This window comes from Antechinus flavipes, chromosome X (assembly GCF_016432865.1).
Source record: "Antechinus flavipes isolate AdamAnt ecotype Samford, QLD, Australia chromosome X, AdamAnt_v2, whole genome shotgun sequence".
NCBI lineage: Eukaryota > Metazoa > Chordata > Mammalia > Dasyuromorphia > Dasyuridae > Antechinus > Antechinus flavipes.
The window spans coordinates 29799103-29824982 of NC_067404.1; the positions used below are offsets into that span (position 1 = coordinate 29799103).

Below are 25880 nucleotides of genomic sequence, written 5' to 3' on the forward strand. Positions count from 1 at the left end.
AAGGGGCATTTACATTTTTCTGGGGATCTCATTTGTTCTAAATTCTGGGAATTTTGGCCCTGAAAGTAGTGGCACAAGTGCTGGAATCAGAAGGACCTCAGATACTTCATAGCTATGTGACCCTGGGCAAGTCACACCGTTTGCCTCAGTTTCTTCTCATCTGTATAATGAGATGGAGAAGGAAATGGCAAAACCGCTCTAGTATCTTTGTCGAGAAAATCCCCAGAGGGGTCACAAACAGTCAGACGAGACTGAAGTGACATGAAGTGAATAACAAAATGATGATGACCAAGCTTGACTAAGGAGAAGAGTTTGGAAAATATTTTTCCTTCTCCTCTGGAATGTATTGTGAAATGAGCTCAATTGGTTACTTGGTTTTCCTGAACTGCTTTTTCTTCCTTCTCTATTTTATTCTTTATTACAAGGGATGGCTCTCTGGGGATGTCAGAGACTGGGAAAAATACCGGATTTGGAGTTGGAGGATCTGCTTTCAGATCACAGCTCTGCTGTTACCAACTGTGGGACCATGAGCCCCTTTTCCTCCTTCTTGGAAAGCTCCTGCTCTGTTAAAAGAGGGGGTAGGCCTCTGGGGCGGGGGGACCCTCCCAACTTTAGATCTAAGATGCTATGATCTGATGAAGCAAAGATATGAAAAAACAAAAGATAGCAACAGAGCCAGTCAGAAGCGGGGAACCCTTCACATCACCCCAGGAACAGCAACCATGATAAGATTACTCCATGCACTGATGACCTGCTTCTCATTATTTATTCCCCCTGAATTAAAGTAGCAGCCAGAGGATCTTTAGTAAGGCTGAGGTCCAGGCTTGCAATTCAGTTGTCCAAGTCTTCCCTCCACTCTCTGCCTCTGGAAAAGCCTCCTCCAGCTTCTTCTAGCTGAGACATTCCATCTGTGGAGCACCCAGTAGACTCCGGCTCCGAGCCCTCTGTGCCGGCTGAAAATGGAGGCCTGGAGGGTCAGGCTCCATCGCCTGTTCTATGTATTGGCTCGGCCCCCAGCCCAGAAGTGCTAACAGCTCAAAGAGATCCTGGGGCACCCAGCCAGTGGCACCTGCTCTTTGGGCTTTGCCCATGTCACAGGGAAGGAGGGCAGAACTCATCAGACCCATTCAGTCTGGATGAGGGAGAGCCAGCCTGCTAAAGGAAAATGCAGACTTCCCTGGGAGATGCCTTAGAGCAGATATCTCGGCCTGGTGTTTAATGGCTCATTGATCCTTGTGATCATATGCACACATGTACTCAATACACATACATATATGTCTATGCACACACACACACACACACACACACACACACACAGAGCTTTATGGCATCATAGCAAGGTGGAGAAAGAGCCAGCTTCAGAGCCAGGGAGAACTGGATTCGAGTCTCATCTCTGACACATCCTGGCTGGGAGACCTTAGACCATTGACATCATCTCAGCAGTTCCAGACTGCTCTGGTTGACAAGGTACTGGGGATTCCCCCTCTGGAGCAGGCCTGGCTAGCCCCCAGCCTCCTGATACCGAGTTTGGAGATCCCTACCTTTACTGGGTTGATCTTGAAGTCAAGGGCTGCTGTCGGCCCTCATCTTCTGCCCCCCTTTCTGTGGATCAGTAGGGGATTCCCAGTAGGGAAGAGAGTACGGTTGGCAGCCTGCTTCCCGTAAAGGACTTTGCACTCTTCTAAATGTTTCAGGAAATCAGGAGAAGGTTGGGGAGCCCTGCATTAGTGACTAGCTCCTCATTTTACAAAAGGGTTCGCCATAGCATCCCTTGAAACAAGGGGCTGCCTTAAGGCCTTTAAGATAGGGTTTAATGGACCCAGAATTCATTAGCACAGCCTCCCCCCACCCCGTCTTTTATTTTTCCCCAGGAGCTTATGAGTCTGAACTCTGGGCAAAGCTAATAAGTGGCCTCAAGTCAGTCTGAGCTGTGGCGACAAGCTCGTTATTTGGAAAGTGGCAAGAGAGCCAGCGTTATCGGCGGCAATGAAGGTCAGTGCTCCTGCTACATTCCCCTGGCCCTGTCCTTCCTGTAGACTGGGGAAGGACCTGCTTGAGTCAGCTTGGGAAATAAAAGTGGGGCTTCAGACACCCCTTCTTCCACCTTTTTAAGGGAAAATTTATCGGCCTAGCTGTAGAATCTTGGGCAAAAAATCTCTTAAGCCGTCTGAGACTCAGTTTCCTCCTCCTCTATAAAATGGGAACGGTGTCCCATGCTTCAGACCTCCTTCTCAGAAACTCCTAGCCCTGGGGCTAATCTATTATGTTCTTTAGAATTCACATTAAGCTTGTTTCTCATCAATGGGTCAATGAGCGTTTATTAGACACCTACTATAGACCAGGCACAGTGGCCAGGAATCAGCAAGCTAAATCCCAGAAAGTTCTACTCTGGTACTGGACCAGAAATATGGGGTTTTCCCTCATTAACTTCCCCCCAAAACCCTTCTATTTTCTTAAGAGGAATGGATTTGAATGCCTCCCTAATCTTGCCATGCAGGCTAGAGCCAGAGCGGTCTCGCTCTGACTATGAGTGTTCTAGGTATCAATACCACTGAGCTCCAAAAATGAGAAAACCTTATTTGATGATCTTCTACCCATTAATATCAAGGGAGGCATAAAATCCACAGACAGATGCTCAACAAATGCATTAGGCATTGCCCAGGAGGATGGATGGCAGAGTCCGGACAGAAGAGAGATTACCTATAGATGACCAGGTTCCCAACTGGCTCCCATTCTCATGAGGTACTGGGCCAATTGCATGGGGTCTGAGAACACTGCAGAGCCTCTAACGTGACAGCTCTGATTGCTCTAAAAATGATTATCCTCCAAATCCATACAGGAGAAACAAATGGCTGAAGAATGCTCCCCGGTGCACAGTTGGTTGGTCAGCCCAACCAGTGAGTCTATCAAGACAGCCGCCCGGGAGGGGCCGAGCAGGCCGCCGCCGAGCTGGACTTGGAGATGAAGAGGAGAAAGACGGAGGGCCAGATTTCCCTGGGGAAATTATATATCGCTTTCCCACATCACCTTCGTCTTTGAAATGCCATTATTCTTACAGTGATGCTATGAGGTGCCAAATAATGGAACACCACGATCTTTAGAGAAGAAAAATCGTGAGTGACCCAAATTATGCTGTCCGTACAAATCAACTGCGCTATACAAGGTGTCCCCCAAATCTAGTTTACAACTGTACTAAGATTTGGGGGACACCCCATAGGTCAAATTCTTGATTTTTCACAACAGTGGAATCAGAAAATATACAACTCTGCCCGTTGGGCTGCACTGTTAACACTCCCCATGGAGTGCTGATTGGCTCTGAGAACAGCGGATCCTCTATGGAGAACCTGGGGCCAGGAGTACCACGAAAAGTGAATGGCTTACGGTCTACACTGCAAGGGAGAAGAGCCACTCTGCCGATGTCCTAGATATACCGACTCCCCGCCCCAACGCCGACATCTAGATGATGACCTATTGGGAATTTGTTTTAAGCCTAGGAGGAAGAGTGCAGCTGGGTAAAAGTTCCACGGGGCCATCTTGACCTGCCCGAGTCTTCACATGACTAGGCAAGCAAGGATGAGGGAGCAGGGATTCCTATATCCCTACTCCCATCATTGAGAATCATATAATAATAACAACAATACCCGAGATTTATGTAGTGCTTTGAGATTTGGAAAGCCCTTTACAGATAGGATCTTGTTTGATTCTCATGCCAACCCTGGGAGCTAGGTGCTGTTATGATCCCTGCTTTACAGATGAAGAAACGGAGGCAGACAGAGATGAAATGACTTGCCCAGTATTCTCCAATTAAGAGATGAAAAACTTAGGTTTTCCTGATTTCAGACTCAGAGCTCTATCTTCTGAGCCACCCAGCTGCGTGTGGCAAGGTGGCTGGTTTGAGGCTAAGTAGATGAAGGCCCTCCCGACGGGCCAGCTTAGAAGATCCTAGAATTGGAACCGGAGAGGATCTTCGAAATCATTGAGTTCAGCTCTTTCATTTTACAGAGAAAGAAACTGAGGCAAGAAATGAAGCAGCTTGCCCTTGTAAGTATCTAAACTCAGCTTTTTCTGCTTCCAGATCTCACTTTCTTTGAAGGTTCCTGGTCTAGCCACCAGGAACCATGCAGGCTAAAGGCTGAGGAGAGCTGGGACATTGGAGGCCATAGGAAGCAGGCAGCAGGGCCATCTGGTCTTCACTGATTCCCTCCAAATCATGGATTCAATGATCACATGACTGTGCAGTCAGAAGGGCGAGTGCCCGGCCCTAAAGAACAGAGAAGCCCCAGGAATAGACAATGTGCTTGACCTGATTACTTTTTAGGACAGAGGCAAGACAGTCAAGCTTGCAGCACTCAACTCAAATCTAGGCACTTATGGGGTCCCTTCCACACTCGGCGCCATCTCCTGTGCCATCTGCCAGCTGCTTATTCTTCTCGAGACTCAGTTTTATCCTGGTTGGACTCAAAAACCTATAAGCTCTCTCTCTACCTTAAATATACGAACCCATGTATGACCTTGCGTAAATCCCCTCCCCTCTCTTGGCTCAGTTTTCTGCTCTGGAAAACGAGAAGGTTGGACTTGGTGACTTCCAAGGTCCCTTTTGGCTATGGGGGCAGGAAGGGTCCTACGACCCTTTTCTGGTCCCAGGAAGTTATTCCCAATGCTCCCAATCAGTCACGGGGAGGACCCCCAGTGTCCTCTGGCAGCAAAGAGAGAGACATTGGAAGTGTGTGCTGCCATTAGGTTGGAGATGGAGAGATGCCTGGGGCCTTTTGCAGTACCACTCAGAGCAGGCAGGTCAAGCCAGATTTGACACTGGTATCCCTCTCTCCTCCTGCAAAAGTGCAGTATCAAATGTCTCTCCAAATGAGTAACAGGATCCTCCAAAAGCATCTTGGGTGTCGGCGTTCCCCCTGCCTGAGGCCCTCTTTTGGCGAGTCTCCCTCGCATGGCGTCCTCATCCTGTTTGCCAGCCCACCCCTGGATGCCCAATCACTACTGTAAGTGGAGAGACAAGGCTTACTGGCCCAGCCCAATGCCAGGGCTGGGAGAAGACAGAAAGGGGGTTTGTGTTTGCACAGAAGCTCTCAGGGAAGGGGCATGTTGGGGACAGATGGAGAAGCCATTTCCAGCTTTACCGTGCAAGCCAGCGGAGGAGCAAAAGTTAGGAATTGGGGAAAGATATCCAAGTCATTGGGCTGACAAGACTGATCTATTGGGAGGGCCTGACCTGAGCTGTTCTAGCAGCAGGGCTGAGCTGTGGCCATCATCCAGGCTGGGAGGAGAGAGCTGCAGAGAGAAGCTAAGTCCCTATTCTTTGCTCGATCAAGCCGGGGTGTGGAAGAGAAGGACCCAAGCAACTCCGGATCACGGATTCCCATTGTCTCCCGGGCCTCCCTAGGATTCGGTTTCCGTCTATAAACCCGAGGACTCGGGCTAGATGGTCTCCGAGATCCATTCAGGCCCTCCCTCCATGGTCCTGTAGTAGAGTCCGACTTCCTCAATATGCCGAAGAGGGAACTCAGGCCCACAGAAGGGGAGGGACTTGGCTAAAGTTATAAAACAAGTTAATAGTGGAGCAGGAATTCTACTTCAGGTTTCTGACAAGCAGCTCTGTGTTCTTTTGGTCACACTGTCACACTATTCAAGTCCGGCCACGAGTCAGGAATCTGCCTAGAGAGCCATTTGGGAACCCAAGAGGGAGTCAGCCCCTGTTCTCAAGGGGCTTACATTCTGGGGGAGGTGGGCCAGTGTACAACATAGTCACTGCTGGGTTAGTAAAGGATATATACGAAATGCATAACGGTTTGGGATATAGGGCACGAATAGGCAATAATTGAGTGACTCTCGAAGGACACAGCATTCAACTGGAGCCTTGAAGGGACAACTTGACAAAAGCCTGGAGGTGGAAGAGGGAATGAGGTGTATGGGGAGTAGCGGGTCGATGTGTTCAGTGGAAGTGTAGTGCACATAGGGGCATCAGGCTGAGTGCAATGTAGTCTGGGAACATAGGCAACAGCCGGGGCTTTTTTGAGTCTTAAATGGCAAATAGAGGAATTTGGTTTTCATTCTGGAGGTCTCTGAAGCTTTGGAGCAGGGGAGTGACACTGTTAGTTTATGAATATTGATTTGGTGACTCTGTCAAGTAGATTGAAGAGAGCTTGAGTAGTTTAACCAATTGGTAAGCTGTCCCAAAAGCATTGAAAAGAACTGATGAGGACCTGAGGATGGCTGTGAGCGAGAGATGGTACAGATGATAGAAATATTAAAGACATGGTATCGAGAAGACTTGGCAACTGGATGGATTACAGGGTGTGGTTCAGAGATTCAAACTTGGGTGGCTGGAAGTGGTGGGACTCAACAGAAATGAGGAAAGGAGGAAGGAAGAGGGCTTAGGGAGAAAGAGAGTGAGTTCAGTGAGTTCTGTTTTAGGCACACTGAGTTTGAGATATGCCTATGGAACTCAGGAGAGATGGAGCTGTATGCGTCCCCTATATAGAGATGATTAGCTGAATCCATTGGAGTTAGTGAGATCCCCAAAGAGAAGAACATAGAGAGAGAAGAGGGACTAGGGCAACATCTTGGGGAACACCCTAAGTGGGATGGGACATGGGTAGGAACTGGTAAAAAAGACTGAGGATGGATGAGACAAATAGAGAATCACAGAAGAACACTGTCACAAAACAAGGGACAGGGTATCTGGGAGGAGAAGGTGGGCAACAGTATCAAATGCTATAAAGAGGTCAAGGATGAGGACTGAGAAAAGGCCATCGGAATTAGCAATATAGAGAGCCATGGTAGCCTTGAAGAGAACAATTTCTGTTGGGTTGTATCTCTAGAAGATAGATGCTAGGAGACTGAAAAGTAAATGAGAGGAACAGAAGCAATGTTGACAAGTGTCGATGGCATTTTATGATGGTTTGACTGTAAAAGGGAAGAGGGATATACGATGATGGCTCAAGCGAAGGTTTTTTTCCCAAAGATGGGAGAGATCGGAGTGTGCTGTTTCTCTCTTGGATCAGTGTGCTTTCCACCAGATCCCACAGTCAGTGTCTCCATCCCCACTCCTGGCCAATGCAACTCTGTGCCGCTCAAATCTCTGCACGTTGGGCTGGCTTTCAGTAAGGCAAGATGTCGGCACCTGTCAATCTGATGAGGAAGTACAATACGGCTAAGATTTGTGAGGTAGAGATCTAGATCTGAGGATTCTTGGCTGCCTGGTGACCTTTGGATAGGGTCAGACCGGCCCCAAGGATGGGTGGGTCAGTTGGTTATTGGCAGATAGTAAGTCAGGGCTGCTTCCTCAGGAGAGATATTCGAAGCATGGATTGGCTAAGTGAAGTGTGGGAAGGACCTCTCAAGCCTAGATGCGGGGAACCTCTGTGGGACTGCCTCCCTCGAGTTGGGGACCTTAGACCGTTGGGCCACCCTGGTGTTGTTGCTAGGCTCCCAAAGCACTATGCCGCATTGTTGAAGCCGGATGCGAGAAGCACGAAGTGGGCCTAGCCGTGAGCCAGTTGGCTGGCTGACACTGCAGGCTCCAAAGAGCTTGTGTATGCTAGACAAACTGTCTTTTGTGGCCTTGGCACTCCCCAGACCTTGAGACAGCAACAAATGATCCCAAACTCGGGAAGGAAAGGAAAGGACCTGGAATCTCTTCTCGTACACCATTGGTTCCTCGCAGCTGACATGGTGCTGGTGCCAAGGAGAGGAAATGCTTTGAGAGAAGACCTGACTCTAAATCCTAAGTCTGCCAGAGAGAGAGAACAGATCCTGTGAACGGTCGTAAGCGAACAAAGTTGTGACCCTGCAATTGCCCAGATGTGCAGAAGGCCAAACAATCATCATCTGGCTATGGAATGAGTGGCCCTTGTATATATCCTGCCAAGACAGATGCACACACACACACACACACACACACACACACACACACTCAGAATCCAGAAAATCTCACCAGATGACACAGTCAGTCACACAAGTTGGCCCTATCACTAGGCCTCATGGACACACACGAAGGATTGGAAACAATTTGGGGATGGAAAAGGGATGAAAGTGGCAAGAGGAGGAGTGACCAAAGTTGAAGGGGAAGTCAGGGGGTGACAGAAGTAGTACAGAAGAAAGCTCGGGGCTGCAGGTGGAAGTGCCCTGGGCGGGAGGCTCAGAGTTGGTCCCATGCTGAGCTGTAGGGTTGGCCCAGGGAGAGGAGGGGCAGAATCCTGCAGGTTAAGGACACTGAATTGTGATTCTGGCTCTGGGCTCCAGCATTGCTCCTAACCTTGAACTCTAATGAGCTGGAGCTGCCAGGGACAGGGCAAACTCGGAATTGGCTTGGAGTCTCCTCAGCTTAGGTCAGGGTCAGCATGTTCGGATATCTTCACCTCCGCCCACCTTGCTACGGATCTTCCCTTTCCCCAGCCATGCTCATCAGTGTCATGAACAGTGCGATAATCCTGACAAAAGAAGCTTGAGCTTGGGTTCAGTTCTAGGCGCCATATTTTAGAAAGACGTCGATCAACAAGCATCGATAAGCACCTGTCACATACCGGGCTTTGTGCTAAATATTGGGCGTATGAAGAAAGGCAAACGAAACCCAAAGAGGCCCCTCTTCCCAAGGAGGCTAGCAGGAGAACGAGTGCTAGATGGGACACGGTGAAGACAATCGATGGGGGGCAATGGGGAGAGGCTTCCTGTGGAAGGGGGCGTTCTGTCAAAAGCTTGAAGGATTCCGGGGAAGCCAAGATGAACAGGGAGAGCAATTGAGGGATGGGACACAGCCAGGGAGAATGCCCAGAGATGGCAGATGAAGAAGTTTCATTCAAGGACTCAAGAGTCATTGGATGGCAGAGAATGTGCTCGGATAGAAGGTGTAAAGACAACTAAATGGCACTGCCGTGGATACAGTTCAGGACTTGGAACCAGGAATGTGCATCTTTAGGAGTTCAAATTTGTCCCCAGACGCTCCCTAGCCGTGTGACCCTGGGCAAGTCACTTTACCCTGTTTGCCTCAGTTTTCTCATTTTAAAAACAAGATGGAGAAGAAAACAGCAAATTACTCCAGTATCTTTGCCAAGAAAACCCCAACGGGGTCATAAAGAGTTAACTGAAACAACCAAGAGCGACATAAGATGTGAGATTAGAAAGGTAGGAGCGAGCCAGATTACAAAGAGCTTTGGATGCCAAACAGAGGATTTTATATTCAATTATGAAGGTTCTAGGGACCCACTAGAGTTTATTAAATGGGGGGGGGGAACAGTGTTACAGACCCATGCTTTAGGAAGGTAATTTTAGCCGCTGATGGAGAATGGATTGGAATGAAGAGAGGTTTGAAGCAGATAGGCCATTGCTCTCCTAGGATCTCCCCTTCTCCCCTTCCCGGGCTCCCTGTGGGCTGTTGTTACAGTCAAGGTGGGAGGTGTTGAAGGTCCGCAGCAGGACGTTGTTGGGGCCAGAGAAAAGCAGCTAAAATTACCTCCCTAAAGCACAAGTCTGACCCTGTGACCCAACCCCCATTCAAGAAACTCGTGGGTCCAACATGTAGCAAAGGTTGGCTTGTGGGAGGTGAAAAAAAGCAAAAGATCCAGAGTGACTCCTACACTGGGAGCCTGAAGGACTGGGCGGATGCCTGAGGAGCCCTCCGATACTAAAGGGAAAGGTGGGAGGGGAGGGTTTAGAGGGAATCTAATGGGTTCAGTTCTGGACATGCTGAGTTTAAGGTGTCTATGGGCCATCCAGTTTGAACTGTCTGAAGACCAATTAGAGATGAGAGACTGGAACCCAGGAGAGAGGTCAGGGCTGGACAATAGATCCGAGTCATCAGCAGAAATGCGAGAATGGGATCCATGGGAGCTGATGTGGTCACTAAGAGAATGGGTACATCAGGAGAAGAGGAGAGGGAGCCCTGGGGGGCGACCACCATTAGCAGGCAGGGGGCCACATGAAGGGCCGGCAGAGCAGACTGAGAAGAGGCAAGCGGACAAGCGGGAGGAGAAGCAGCAGAGAGAACAGCAATGTCTCCAGAGCTCAGCGAGGAGAGAGTAAGGAAGGAGAAAGCCATTGACAGCGTCCAGAGCGGCAGGAAAATCAAGGATGAGGACTGAGGAAGGGCGATCAGGAGGTCACGGGGAATTTCGGAGGGAGCAGTTTCAGCTGAATGACAAGGTCAGAAGCCAGACTGCAGAGTTCAGAAGAGAGTAAGGGGAAAGGAAGTGGAGGCACCTATTGTAGGCCGGCTTCTCAAGGGGCTTAGCCAGGAAAGGGAGGAGAGATGTAGGACGACAGCAGGCTGGGATGGGAGGATCAAGGGAGGATATTTTGAGGATGTGGGAGAGCTGGGACTGGCTGTTTGTAGGCAGCAAGGAAGCAGAATAGACAGAGATAGTTGGGGATGCTACAGGGGGAAATCTGCTGGCGAAGGCGGGACTGAATGGGACCCCATGTACCTGTAAAGGCGTTAGTCTTGACAAGTAAAGGGGCCTCGTCCTTATGTGAGATGATGGAGTAGATAGTGGGAGTGGTGGGAGATGAGGAAGAGGCAGAAGAGGGAGCTTTCAGCAAACAATCTCAATTTTTCAATAGAACACGAGGCAGGGGGCTTAACTGAAATAGCGAGAGCTGTGGGAATCATGGGAGATTTGAGAAGAGTTGAAAAAGTTTGAAAAAAGCACCGTGGTGAGAGGGACGCTGAATCGATTAGGGAGGGTGTCAAAGGATTGTCTTGCTGTGGTGAGAACCCAGGTGGGATCATGTAACCTAGATTTGTATTGAATCCAATCAGCACGGTTTCAGGATTTTTTTCAACAGCACAAGAATAGAAGGCAATAGCTAGTGGGAGTAATCCAAGGCTGAAGCTTGGCAGGACAGAGGAAGGCAATCGGAATGGTGAAGGGCCTTGAGTTTCTGTCAGAGGAGTTGAAGGAATTGGGAATGTTTAGTCTAGAGAAGAGTAGCTTTAGGTGGCAGCAAGGGAGGAGCTGAGTTTGTTCACGTGACAGGCTGGGGGGGGGGGTAGTTTTGTCCTACTTAGCCCCAGAGGGCAGATCTAGGAGCAGTGGGTGGAAGGTTCCAAGTGGCCATTTTAGGCTCAACTTCAGGAAAACCTTCCCAACCCTTAGGGCTGTCTGAGAATGGTTCGGGCCACTTCTAGAGAAGGTGAGTTCGGTAGAGATGGGGTGGGCCCTTGTCAGGTATCGCAGAGAAGGGATTCTAATTTAGGCAGAGACCAGCCTTGATGGCCACCGAAGGTCCTGCCAACTCTGAGATTCTGGTGGCCGGGCTTTCTGGCCCCTCCTGACCAAACTGTCTCGTGGAAGCCGACATTTAGAGAAGCAAACCCAAACAACTGGCTAATTAATGAATCTGGATGATACCGGGAGGGAAGCTGCTGGTAGGGAACCAATGCAGCCAGCACTCATACACTTTTAGCTGGGAGATGAGGCCAGTCAGGGTAACCTCCTCACTTTACAAATGAGGAAACTGAGGCAGAGTGGTTAAGTGACTCAGCTAAGGTCTCTTGACTCCGAGTTGAGTGCTTTTCACTGCATAGTAGCACTCCTTTCTAAATCTGGTCAGGTTAGAGTGTTAGGACAATTGTAGTCAGATGAAATTTGGGGGGGGCCAGATTTGTGATTTCACTGGTATAGAGAACTCCAGTAAGGAGTACTCAATTAAGGCAGATCAGCATCTGCTCCTTATGGACTTAGAGAGTTGCCCTGCCCCACAGCAAGTATGCATTCATGCTGAGATTTGAACTCATGTCTGGAGTCTGAGCTCTGTCCACAGCTTCTTGATATTCGTGCCAAATGATGAAATAGAAAATGTAACAGTTCTAAATGCAAAGTTTTATGTGCGGGTTTAAAAACTCAATCTCCCAAGGACGAGGGTAAGGGAGACATAACAAGGCAACGATTCATGGGGAAAAGATTCAGGGGTCTAAGTGAACCGCAAGCCCCTAAATGTATCACTATTGTGATATAGCAGTCAAGAGAAGAAATGCAATCCCGGGCTGTTTGGTAATTTGAGGCCAAGCGTACAAGCCCAGGGAGGCAATAGCTCGGCTGTACTTTGCCCTGGCCCGGTCATATTTTAGGAAGAACGTTGATAAGCTGGAAGGTGTCCAGAGAAGGGCAGTCGGGATAGCAAAGAGCCTCAAGTTCAGGCCATACAAGTGAGGACTGACCAAAGGGACGGGATTTAAGAGAGGAGAGATTTCATGGGGACGTGAAATCGGGCTGAAAGGGTCCACAGAAAAGGGGGCCGGAAGGCAGAGGCAGGAGCAGAGGGGACGAGGTGCAGAGAGACAGATTTAGGCGTGATGAAACCCGAATAATCCCCACTAGCCCAGAGTAGACGGGACACCTCAGGGATGGTGGGGTCCCCCTTCTGGGAGGTCCTCCAGGAAACACTTGACCAGCTGGTGGAGGCTGGTGTAGACAGGGTTCTTGTGCAGTTATGGATTGGAAAAGATGATTTACAGTGTTCCTTCCAGCTGGGAGATTCTGTTCTCAGGTATTATATAACAACAACAGGGACACAGAAACACACCCAGGGACTCAGGCAGAGGCAGAGCAAGACGTACAGACACACGATCAGGGGCAAAGAGAGGGACGGCCCGGGAAACGGGGAGAAGGCACATGCTGCAGAGACCTGCATACACACAGAGAGGGAGGGAGGGAGGGAGAAAGAGAGAGAGTGAGAGTGAGAGAGAGAGAGAAAGAGAGAGAGAGAGAGAGAGAAACACTCACAGCTGGCAAACTCCCATCTCCAGCTGTTGGGTGGCTGCTTCCTTTGATAAAGCCCTTGGCAGTACTCCCAGTCCTGTAGCCTGTGGCCTGGGAACACACAACTCAAGCATGTTGTCTTTGTTTTTTAGCTTTACACCAGGCCCCTCCCCTTTGATATAGCCTCCTAGTTTCTCTTTCTCTCTCTCTATCTCTTCGTCTCTCTGTCTCTGTCTCTATATCTCTCTGTCTCTGTGTCTCTCTGTCTCTCTCTGTGTCTTTGTGTCTCTCTGTCTCTCTCTTGCTCTCTCTGTCTCTCTGTTTCTGTCTCTGTATCTCTCTGTCTCTGTGTCTCTCTGTCTATCTGTGTCTCTGTCTGTCTCTGTGTCTTTGTATCTCTCTCTGTCTCTGTCTCCCCTCTCTCTGTCTGTCTCTCTTTCTCTTGCTCTTTCTTTTTCTCTGTTTCTCTCTGTGTGTGTCACTCTGTCTCTCTCCTGTCTCTGTCTCTCTATCTCTCTGTCTCTATTTCTGCCCTGTCTCTGTGTCTCTCTTTCTCGGTCTCTCTGTCCTCTGTCTCTCTCTTTCTCTGTCTCTGTCTCTGTCTCTCTATCTCTCTCTCACACAATACACATATACACCCTGCCTCTTTTCCAAGAGGAGCCCCCAGAAAGCGATTTTGTTTGGTTCACTTTGAGATCAGTTGTGGGAGGGAGCTGAGCAGAAATCACAGTGTTTTCCTCGGCGGTGGCCCCCTAAAGGAAGGGAAGAGAAGGGACGCTAGTCTTGAGCTTCAGAACATGGGGTGGAACCATGAGGCCGCTAGAGTCCTTAGCCCTGGACCTGTGTTCTTTGCTTTCACACCTGATGCCTCCCGGGCTGAGCGAATACTCTGCCCACCTGCACCCAGCTCCATCCATGTGAGCCTCCCACCCCCAGCTCCAGATCCAGGATTCTGATTTGGAGCAGATTGTTTCCCCGCCTTGAGCCTCAGTTTCCCTCTCTGTAAAACGAGAGGGTTGAACCAGGTGACCCCTAAGGTCCCTTCTAGCTCTAGGGCCGTGAGCTGATGATGTCATGAATCTGACTCTGGAACTGACTGGGACAGAAGGCAGCTGGTGGCGGCTAACTCTGCAGAACACTCACCCCCGCCTTTTCTTCCTCTTTGCCCTCAAAGAGCTTATTTCCATGGCAATGAGAAAACTGGGAGCTCCCAGCCCCCCAGCTGGACAAGCCCCCCCCCCAACTCTCTTCTCATATTCCTGGAGACACTTGATTCTGTCAAGGGATGTGAGCCGGCTCTGCTCCCCCCCAGCACCCCCCAGAGAGAACAGCAGAGTGGGGGCTTCCCTGGGCTGAGCCACTCGTTCCAGGCCTCCTGAGGGCTCCCCATCTCGGCCTGGGGCTTCTCTCCCTCAGTCTGGTGCCTCAGCAGCTGCTCGGAGGCCATGGTGATCTGTACCAGCTGCTGCTGAGGGGAATAAGCAGCTGGGAAGGGGAGCCTCGAGTCCTGGGGTAGATCCTGGAAGACTCGGCTCAACTTACACCGTGTGAAAGACGATGGCGGCTAGCCCCAGAGCATGGGAAAATCCAGTTTTGATGAAACAGGCACAAGTCGGAGCTCTTCCAATTCCATTGATTTTGCTTCTTTTTTCTAATGGAAGTGGGCAGCACAGTCCTCACCGGGGGCCAGCGATTCCAGATCTAGAACTGAAAGGGACCTCAAAGGCTACCGGGACCAACCCTCTCATCTTACAAAGAGGGAAACTGAGGCCCAAGACGGGAAAGTGACCTGTCCATGGTCACAGATAGAATTCCAGAGCCAGAGGAGGGAAAGATTAGTCCAACTGTCTTATTTTAAAGTTGGGAAAACTGAGGGCCATGGAGGCTAAGGTGAAGCCCAATGCCACAGGGGGATTCTAGATCTAGAGCTAGAAGAAATGAACCATAGAGGCTGTGAGAGGTCCAGCCCCTCATTTTAACAGAGAAAGAAATTGAAGTCTGGGAGGAAAAGAAATTTACCTAAGGTCTCTTGGCTGGTAGACCTTACCATTTAAATGTAGGTCCAATGACTCTGGACCCAGCGGTCTTTTCTGCTGAGCCCATGATGTGAGCAGATCCATAAGAAGAGCAGCCCATTTTTGGTTCTAGCTCCTGTTAGCATCCCAAAGCAGGCTCTTCAAACATATCCCAACACCTGACTGAGGGCTCCGGCCCCATACTTTATTGTCTCTCCCTCTACCCCGTACCTAGTTCTTAGAGGCAAAAAACTTGCCCTGAACCTCAGACAGGGAACGTAGGCCGTGGGTCAGGGCTGTGGGAGTTTCCCACTCCAGCTCAGGAAAAGCACTGAGGCTCGGCAGACTACTTGGTTCCTGGCCAGACAGAAGGCCCGCTCTACAAGACAGCATGGTGCCCCTGGCACGCTCAAGCCTACCAGAAGCAGGCCTTGGCTCAGCCAAAGGGGGCCTTTGGAGTTGCCTTATCTTCTCCGAACCCACTGGGCCACAGCCCTTGGTGTGGAAAACAGTGCCCCCTGCTCAGCAACTTTCTGAGTGGGAGAGTGTATGTTTCAAGCATAGGCTGTAACGTGTGTGTGTGTGTGTGTATGCGCGCGCGCGCGTACACATGTGCGTGTTATGGAGGAGTATCCTGAATGTTCATCTTGAAAAGAGAATGGCTGGGTTGTGAAAGAAAGAACTAGGTGGTACCAGGCTTGGAGACAGGGAGAGTTCAAATCCTGTCTCAGGCACTGTGACTCAAGGTGAGAGGCAGTCAACCTAGCGGGGCCCTCAGTTTCCCAATCTGTAAAATGAGTCGAGTAGACTTGATTACTTCTTAGGTCCCTTCCAGTTCTAAGTCCAGGGGCTTATGGTATGGTCTTATGACAGGATGGAGATTCGGGGCACCTAGTTTCTAATTCTGGCTCTGCTGCTAACTAGCGGATGGCCTTCCTGTCTGGGCCTCTGTTTTCCTCTCTCTACAATTAAGGGGTTGGCCTAGATGGTCTCTAAGGCCCCTTCCAGCTTTGCTGCTTCGAAAACTCCTAAGATTCTGAAAATGACTTTTCTCCTCCGACACCCTCAAGCAGCAGACCTCTCCTGACCCAGGAAATAACATCGGAGAGATGAAATACGGCATCCCTCCCCACTCACGGCACCTCTACAGGCTCGTGTCTCAGGGCCAGCCTGCTTTCCCTGTGGCAGGGATTGAAGATGATGCCCCCTTACTACACAAAAGAGAGGAAGGGAAGTGGAGGTTGTAAGGGGAGCTTGGAAAGACATAGGTAGCATAGGGCTGGCTAGAGGGAAATGAAGATTCTGTCTGAGGAAAAGGGGATGGGAGCCCATCTGGGGTCAGTCGTCTACCCTCGGAACTTATTCTAGTGGGGACCCAGGCCAGACCCTCATATGCCCCCAACTGGAGGAAACTGAGGTTAATCTTCAGCATTGGGGGAGCAGGGGCAGGATGGGGAGCATGTGTGTATGAGTGAAAGGAGAAGAACTCAAAGAGAGAGAAGGAAAACTAGATTCAAATGATAAGAAAAGAAAAGAAAGACCAAAAATCCAAGGGACAGGGATGTGTGTGTAGGTAAAGACATATACATATACACAGACATATATGCATGTCTATACACATATGTGTGTGTGTAAAGACCAACAGAAAACTAAAAAAAACGAAGGGGAAATTAACAAAAACTCAAAGAGAGACTAAGACATAACGAACGAGTATATTATGGAAATGGAACCAAAATTTACAGATCAAAGAAAATAACCCAAACTCTACAGACACCCCAGAGATCATGGATCAGCAGCAGAAACTCCAGAATAGTTCAAAAGAGAAATGCTTTAAATAGAAGATGTTAGGAATGAAATTAGAAGGATAGGCTGGGGGTGGGGGAGAGACAGAGACACAGTCAGAGACAGAAGGAGAGAGAGAGGGAGGGAAGGAGAGAAAGGAAAGGAAGAGGGGAAGAAGGGAGGAAGACGGAGAGGGAGACAGGATGGCCACCAAATTTGGAACACCAAAAATACAGATATGGTAGAAAATTCGACAAACAGGAAGCAAAATGCAACGTGTTTAAAAGAACATCCGAATTGTATATGAGCCAAAGCAAATGTCTTTGAAGACTAGGTATCTTAAGAATCATAAATCTCCCCAAAGGATATGATAATTTTTTTAAAACCCTATAACAGGATAAATTAAAAATAAACTTTCCTGGAACTTTTGAACACAGACAACAAAGCATCGATTAACTGAATTCACAGTTCATTGTCAGAGACAACTCCCACTCTGAAAATTATATGGCATGTAATGGTTAGATTTCACAATTTCAATAACAAACAGCAAATTTTGCAAGCCACCAGGAGAAAGCTTCAGTTATGAAGGAACACCATTTCCAACAACCCAGGATTACACTGTGTTTGTGAGAAACTAGGTAAAAGAATGGAATAGGATTTTCTAAAAAAGAAAAGGAGCTCAAGTTGTACTCCCCAAATAATATATTCTACAAACTTGAATCTAATTCATCCTGGAAAAAAAAGATAGACCTTAAAAGAAAAAAGAGTAGAATTTGAGGCATTTCTGTCTTCTGCCAAATCCCTAAACAAATAAAAAACCTAAAGGTGAGCAGAATATTCACTTTGCACATATTCCAAACAAATAAGCAAACTCCAAAAAACAAAAAAGGTACAATTATTAAGGAAAGTACAATTAAGGTGTGGGTAGGGAACTACAGGTATTAAATTAAAATAAAATAAGTTTAAAATTAAAATATCATTTTAAATGAAATGAAAAGTACAATTATTAAAGGAAGTACAATTATTAAGGAAAAAAAACCCTTAAAGTCAGGAGATCATTTGATCTATGTTTACAATTTGTTGTTTAGCAATAATAAATTGAACTGAAGAATAAAAGAAAGAACAGAGAGGGAAATACAAAGCACACAAGGGGCTAAAGATTTAAGGGGAACTTAAAGAATCAGAATAAGGTAAGGAAGAAGGATCAGAAATCAAGACTATCTTGAAGGACCAAGCTGTATTAACTTGACACAGTGCATTTGTACATACTATTATGAAAATTATTTTTAAAGTTTTCATCAATTGATATGCCTGGTCTCTGAGCTCAGCATTCCACCTCCCATCCCTGGACCTTTGTTAATACAGCTTGGTCCTTCAAGATGGTCTTCATTTCTGATCCTTCTTCCTTATCTTATTCTAATTCTTTAAGTTCCCCTTAAATCTTTTTTTTTTTTTTGTACTGCCAGACAAATCAGTCAATAAGCTTTTATTAAGCTTTCGTGCTAACTAAATACAAGTCAAAAGGAGAAAAAGGACAAATCCCTGCCCTCAAAGTGTTTACAGTCTGGGAGACAAACGTAAACAAATGTATACACACAAGTTATGTACAGGATATAGGAAATAATGTGTAAGTGAAACAATATACCTTTTAAAAATATATCTTGCTCTTATTATTGATGCTTCGTGTTTTCATGTAATTTTTATTTCAAACTATATCTTTCTTCCTTGCAAAATCCTGTGAGTCTTTCTATCAAAAACCAAACAAAAAACCCAACAACAAAATTATCTCCTGGGGGAGGGGGAGTGTATCTTCCCTACTCCCAGGGAACAGACAGCTTTCCCTTTCGCTATTTGTGCAACCTCCCACCGTGTTATCATTAGCAAATGATACTGTTTCTCCGTGTCGGAGAGCTTGGAGGAAGACATACACTAATATATTATTGGTAGATCTGTGGATGTATAAGATAAAAACTCTGAGGTAGGTAGTGCCAACATCTGGAGCTGAGAGAACCTGTTCCTTGCTCATTTTCACCCAGACAGTAAATCACATTGCTACGAGTCTGACCCCCTCCCGCTCCCCCCAATCCAAGGCTGTTCCCACAAAGAGACAATATAGTTTCTGATTGGGTCAAATTATTCACACCTCTCCCATGTGTCCCCTTCTTTCCAATCATGGCCACCATCGCAATTCGGGCCCTCACCATTTCTTGCCTGGACTCTTGTAACAACCTCCTCAGCTGGATTACTGCTTTTAGTCTCTTCTCACCTGCACGTGGTTGCTAAAATAATCTTCCTAAAACGGCTGACCAAGTTACTCCCCTGTTTAAGAACCTTCATGACTCTCTAATTGCCCTCAGGATAGGAATACAAACTCCTAATCTTGCTTTTCTGATTTGATCCTTCCTTTCCAGGATTATTTCACTTTCCTAATCCTTCACACTTTCTGTTTCAGCCAAACTGGTTTACTTGTCGTTCACCCTGAGCTCAGTATTCCACCTCTCATCCAAGGCAAGTCAGTCAATAAGCATTTATTAAGCTTCCACTATGGGTGCTAACTTTTGGGAAGTCAAAAGGAGAAAAAGGACAAATCCCTGCCCTCAAATCGGGGAGACAAACATGTAAATAAATGTATACAAACAAGCCGTGTACAGGATTACTAGGAAATAATTAACGGAGGGAAGGCAGTGGAATGAAGAAGGGCCTAAACTTTTCCCACTTGCTACCCTTTTTCGCCCAAGAAATTTTTATGCAAGCCCAGATTTGTGGGTATATAAACTAAGCATACAGACAAAACATCTACTGGTAATAAATCGTAATTTTGTGACCTCCCACTTTCAGTTATGTGACACCACATGATGTTGTGAGCCACAGTTCAAGAAGCTGTAGAAGAAGGGATTTTTGTTGGGCCTTGAAGGAAGCTAGGGAGGGCAGTGGAAGAGGGAGCATTCCGAGCATGGGGGACACAGCCAGAGAGAATGACTGGGGCTGAGAGATGGAGGGTCTTATAAAACAGTCAGGGGGACAGTATTATATCAGGAGGTGGATTAAAGAGTATGTGAGAAGGTTAGGTCATAATGAAGGGTTTTGAGTGCCAAACAGAGCATTTTGTATTTGTTCCTAGGAAGCTTACTGAATGGGGGGACTGACATGGCTGAGGGTATCAAACAGTTGGCCTGGGACACTGAAATTTATTGAGTAGAAGGATGACAAGAGGTCATCCCTTGGAAGGAAGAGGGGGGACAGATGGTTGTCTCGTTGTCTGAAATGTACTGCCTCTTGTATCTGTCTCTTAGAATCACTGCCTTTCTTCAAGGTTCAGTTTATAGGCCACCTTCTGCATCAAAGCTTCTTAAACTATGAGTTGAGACCCAGTACGGAGTCGAGTAACTGAATGTGGAGATGGTGTAAAATTGGACAATAATAAATAGTATCAACTATTCTCCCAATATTTAAATCTTTGCATAAAAATAAACAAGCACATCCATCTCATTAATGTACATATGTTTTGTCTTTAATAAAAGGTAAATTTTTATGTATGTCAAAGAAGTTTAAAATAAATTTCTTTTTGTCTTTAATAAATGGTAACATTATATTAACATTATATATATACCAAAGAAGTTTAAAATACATTTCTTTTCATCTTTAATAAATGGTAAAATTGTATGTATACCAAAGAAGTTTAAAATAAATGTCTTAGTGATTTATCATCTGTAAATGTTTGGTTTCTATACCTATTTTATGTGCCTACATAGTCGAGATTATGTAAAGAATATCTTGAGAGAAAAGGGGTCATGAGGGGGGAAAATTTAAGAAGCCAGGGCTACACGAAGCCTTTCCTGTTCCTCTTGGTTGTTGGCATTCTTTTCCTCTTCAGATAATCAAAGCATCATCGATCTGAATCTGCAAGAGATTTTGGAGACCATTGGACCAACCTTCTCATTTATAGTTGAGGAAACTGAGACTGAAGAAAATCAAGTGACTTGCCCAGAGTCACACAGCTAGTAAGTGATGGAGGCAGGAGTCGAACTCTGTTCTTCCTGATTAGCGCTCTTCTCATGTAGGAATACCTGTGATATCAGCTCAGTAGAATGTAAGTTCCTTGAGGACAGTTTTCTGTTTCTCGCTGTTGTTTTGGTTTTGCACAGTGCCTTACAAATAGCATGCACTTAATGAGTACTTCTTAGATCGGATTCTTCCCAAGGAATAATTTTCACACCAGGAAAAAAAATAATTGATTACCGAATATAATCGTTAATGTAGACACATGGAACCAAAGATATAAAAGAAACAGACTCTGAGTAAATAGTCTTCTTCTTAGGCCAGCAATTGCCTTTCCAAAATGCCAAAATCATATTCCAAAGACATATTGTTCAGCCTTTCACTTCCCTCCTTCAGAATTTCCAATGGTCTTTTGCTTTGGATTAATTCTAAAGCATTCAACCTGACCTTCAAGGCCTCCCCCCCGTCACCCCCTGACTCCCACATCTCATCTTGCATGTTCCAGGGAACACCATTCAGTTTGCCCACTCCCAGCCCCAACCCACAAGCCCAAATGCCAAAGAGCACAACTTTGCTTGGGCTGGTCCCAACTGGAAGTCCCTCTCTTCTCTTCTTTTTGCTAATGTTTGGCCATTGTCTCTTTAAAAATCAGATTCCCCGATCTCGGTCCTCTGGGAGCGTTCCCAAATGAAGCCCACATCTCCCTGCTCTTTCCTTTCAGCACTTAAGGACGTCTCTCTTGGGAATTTGTTATATTGCTGATCCAGGATCTGAACCAAAGAACTCGGGGAAGATGGGAAGGTCCTTCTGGCCACAGAGCCTGGTCCCACAAACATGGGTCCCATAAACATGGAGCTACTTGATTCCACCTGGCACCAGCACTGGTAATGCTTTGGGGAGCTTTGAACAGCGTGGTCCTATACAGTAGCTCTCATTTTCCTGTGTGGCTAAATATTCCGATCAATCTTTTTTCTAATCAATATGAGTAGTCTCTCCAGGAAATCATCTAGAGGGCAGGGTGCTACAAAGTGTGCTGACTCTGAAAGCAGAAGACCTGGGTTCACATCCTGATTCTGAGGCCCTTCTCCTTCCCGGGTATGACATTGGTCAAGAATTCTACTTTCTGGTCTTTGGTTTCTAAGCCTGTCAAGTGAGAAGTTGATGGCCTCTAAGCTCCCTTCTGGCTCTATTGTGTGATCCAATATGTGACTACCGGTGAATAACTTCATTATCCTGGACCTCAGTTTCCTCCTTCTATAAAATGTGGGGGGAAGTCTTGATGGCCTCTGAGGTACATGACAGTTCCCACTTTAAACTAGAAATCCCAGAACTGCCTACAGGAATTGACAATAGATTTCCTATTCTCGAGAACCCTTCCTTTGAGACAGAGGTCTGATGCTGAGTTGACACGCTTTAAAGAGCGCTGTATCTGGAGTCGATACCAAGCAATTGGGGAATGGCCGAATAAGCCATGGCATACGAATGCTGTGGAATATTATTGTTCTATAAGAAACGATCAGCAGGAGGGTTTCAGAAAGGCCTGGAGAGACTTATAAGAAGTGATGTGTGCAGAACCAGGAAAATATCGTGCACAGCAACGAGATTATGTGACAGAGAGATAGACTTAGCTCTTCTTAATGATACAGAGATCAAAGACCATTCCAATAGACTTTGGATGGAAAATACCATCCATATCCAGAAAAAGAAGTACAAAGACTGAATGGGGAGCAAAGTAAACTATTTTTGCTTTGTTTTATTTTTTCTTTCTCTTGGTTTTTCCCCTTTTTTCTGATTTTTCTCTCCAATATGACTCATATGGAAATACTGTAAAAAAAAATGAATGTATAAGTATAAGCTAATGAATAAATGAAATTAAAATGTGAAAAGTACTGTATCTGGAATCATAAGGACATAGATTTAAATTCCTCTCCTGACACTTGCTAGCTGTAGAACCATGGGCAAGTCACTGTGAGCCTCAGTTTTCTCATCTGTGAAATGGGGGTAAGGAAGTATCTCCTTCACAAAGTTTGGGGAGGCTCAAATGAGAGAATGTGGTCTCTTACAGATCTTAAAGCTGTTTCAGTTGCTTACTTTTCTCATCTTCAAAAAGTCATTCTGCATTACACAGATCAAGGGTATCCTTGATGAAAAGGTGAGAAGAGATCTAATAAGCTTTCCCAAAGGATTTTGCACAGTAGAGCACATCCTCACAGTTAGAAAGGTGTCAAGAAGGTAAACTCTATCTGCATTTGTTATTTGTTGGTTATATTTGACTGGGCAAAGCAGAACACTGTTGTGTGCTTTCTAGAGGCCCCACACTGCGATGCCAAAATATACCATCCGGATTAGCTCTTGGAGGATCTCGGGACAAGCCCGAATCCCTGGTCTTAGTGGAGGAGTGATGAAAGCAGGGACCCACAAGGATGGTCAAAGATGGAGTCCATTTATTTCAAGTCCTCTCAGCCCTAAATACCTTAATACAGTAATTACATCACTACAGCACACTGAACAAGTGCTAGCTATAGGCACCTTGCTATTAATATGTGAATACCTCTTTTACTGTAAGTATCTCTATTTCAAGTGAGACACAGGTGGTCACCCCCCTTCCCCGACTTCTCAGGAAGGGTGAGAGCACCAAAGGATTATGGGAGCCGAAACAGACATTGTCAGCAGGTTCCCTCTGGGCTGAAGGGTCTTATACCTTACCCAGAGTCCCCCCACTGTCTGTGGCTCTCTACAGAACACAGCCTTAAAGGTAGCCTTCCAACAAGGTCTCTCCTGCATATGTTAATATTATTCAAGATTTTTTGATAAATGAGGTCACGGAAATAACTTTCTTCAATAACTTTGTCAATATCAAGAGAAGTTTGAAATGAAGACAGATGGAGACAGACCTGCACTCCCCACGGGTGTTTGCCACTGTTGTGGAGGATAGAAGCACAAGACCCAAATGGAAGTACTTCCCATAGATTGAGGAGATCCTGCAGATGCTCTTGTTTATAGGTGATATCATTGCATTAAGTCCCAGAAGTAATGTTTTGGCCTCCTCAGTGAGATCCATGAATACTCAAAAGATATTGGCTTAATCATTCACACTAGAAAAACTAAGTGGATGAAAAATGGAACAATATCACGCCAAGGCATGGACAACCCATAGAGCTAGTTCATCAGGTACAGTACGCTGTAGACAAACAGCGAGTGGGGTGCAGTACCAGATGCTCTTAGGTTTGAGAGTGGCCTGCATTTTCTTTCGGATATTATGTAGAACATTTCAGTGACTCTAAGCAGCTCCCTGATCCCCAAATTTGTCTACTAGATCATGCCGTGTGGTCATGGATCTTGGACCACCATAATCACGGACTCTCAAGGAATAAAAATTGCTTATTTAATACCTACTGAAAATGTGGGAGGAGTCTATGCTTTCTGAAGAATATATAACGAGTACTGAAAGCTGCAGTCCCACTTAGCCACTGTAACAAAGAATAAGCTGTTTCTGTGAGCCATTCAAGGTCAGCATGGCAGCTGACTCACTGGGCCTATCTTGTTGAAACAATAAATAAGTTCTTGATTGGGGGTGGGGCCCTTTCTGCAGACTCTCCATCAGACCTGGGAGCTGACTCTGCTTCGCACCCTGCTCCAGAATTCTCCCTGTAGCAGCATTCTACTCCATAGCTACAAAGGCTACGCGGCTGTGGAAATGTTTGCATCTCCATAAGCTCAGCGACTGCGATGGAAAGTGTCACTTATATGTGATCCGTTGCTAGGCTCTATCACCCTCAATCTCCAAAAGACTCGGAGATGAGGAAATCATCCATGTAGATAGCAGCAGCACAGGGCGATATGTCTTATCCGTTCTCCCTGCCGTAGGACTCTGGTTCTAGAGCAGCTAATCTAAGAAAGCAAGATGAGAGGAAAAGTCTCCTCTAAAGTCACACAGGTAGCTGCGGAAGAGGAATAATTTGAACCCAGGCCTTCTGATTCCAAAGCCAGAGCTCATTCTACCCTATACACTTGGCAGTATTTTTAAGAGCTTAAATAATTATTTAAAAGATATTATGAAAAAATGATTACTACATGTATATACATTTATTTATGTCCTCTCATCCATTTATTTATTTTTATTTGCTTGTTTAGGTGTGTTAATGTATTTGAATGTATCTGAAAAATGATTTGCAGGATAAGTGGACTCGTTTGAGAATGCTAAAGAGCTGCTGGGCCAAGCAGATATGTACCTGCAGGACAGAGCTGACTCTGAGTGTGAGTCTCTCGTTCATAGATGCTGCTCCCTGGCCCATCAGTGTGACCTGCAGCCAAGTGCTTTGCCTAAAGGTTAGGGATTTTAAGCTAATTTTAGGCTTCTTTCCTTCCTTCCTTCTTCTCTCTCTCCTTCCCTCCCTTCCTTCTTTCTTCCTTCTCTCCCTCCCTCCCTTCCTTCCTTCCTTCTTTTTCTTTCTTTTTTCTTCTTTCTTTCTTTTCCTCTCTCTCTTTATTATTCCCTCTTTCTCTTTCTTTCATTTCCTCCTTTCTCCTGTCCTCTCTTTTCTTCTTTCTTTTTTCTTTCTCTCTCCATTTCTTTCTCTTCTTTCTTCCTCTCTCCATCTTTCTCTTCCTTTCTCTTCCTCCTTTGTCCCTCTCTCTTTATCTCTTTTCTTCTTCCCTGCTCTCTCTTTCTCTTTCTTTTTTACTTCTTCCTCCTCTCTCATTTTCTTTTTTTCTCTTCCTTCTTCCTCCCCCTATCTTTCTTTTTTCTTCTTTCTTCCTTCCTCCATCTTTTTTCTTTCTTTTTCTTCCACCTCCCTTCATCTTTCTGTTTTTTCTCTCTTCTCCTCCCTCTCTTTCTTCCTTCCTTCCTCCCTTCCTTCCTTCCATTCCCAGCGGGAGATCTTTTAACCCAGCATAATGGACAGGCCACTGGCTTTGAACTCAGGAAGTCTCGGATTCAAATCCTGCCTTCTCCACCCACTAGCTGTGTCTCTTAAGGCACCAGGTGACTAGGCGATCTGACCAAGTCATCTAATTTTTCTCTGTACCTTAGTTTCCTCACTTGTAAAGTAAGGGAGCTGGCCTCTGAAGTGCCTCCAATTCTAAATGTATGTTTTGATGCCTTTACTGGTATAAGGAACACTCAGTACAGAAAGTCCTTTCATTAAGGCAGAGTCGGGATCTATGTGAGTCACAGAGCTATCTTGGGGCCACGAGAGGAGTGACTTGCCTAGGGTTATGCAGCCAGTGTGAACCTTGAAATCAGGCCTTTTTTATTGCTCCCAAGTCTGACTCTAGCCATACCACCAAGCTGCCTCTTATAATGGAACTTACTCTTAACAGATTAATTAATTCAGGTCCTGTTTATATTTGATTTGCCAACTGAAAT

At 46.3% G+C, this 25880-nt stretch overlaps 1 protein-coding gene and 1 long non-coding RNA gene across 2 annotated transcripts in view; one reads left to right on the forward strand and one right to left on the reverse strand.

The window, feature by feature from the left end:
• Positions 1-25880, reverse strand: part of TSC22D3 (TSC22 domain family member 3) — an 84251-nt gene that overhangs the window by 19154 nt on the left and 39217 nt on the right. The gene's annotated exons all lie outside the window — the stretch shown is intronic.
• LOC127542853 (uncharacterized) lies at positions 20421-22395 on the forward strand. The gene is made up of 2 exons (XR_007948824.1): positions 20421-20511; positions 21231-22395. It is a non-coding gene; the product is annotated as an uncharacterized LOC127542853 (long non-coding RNA).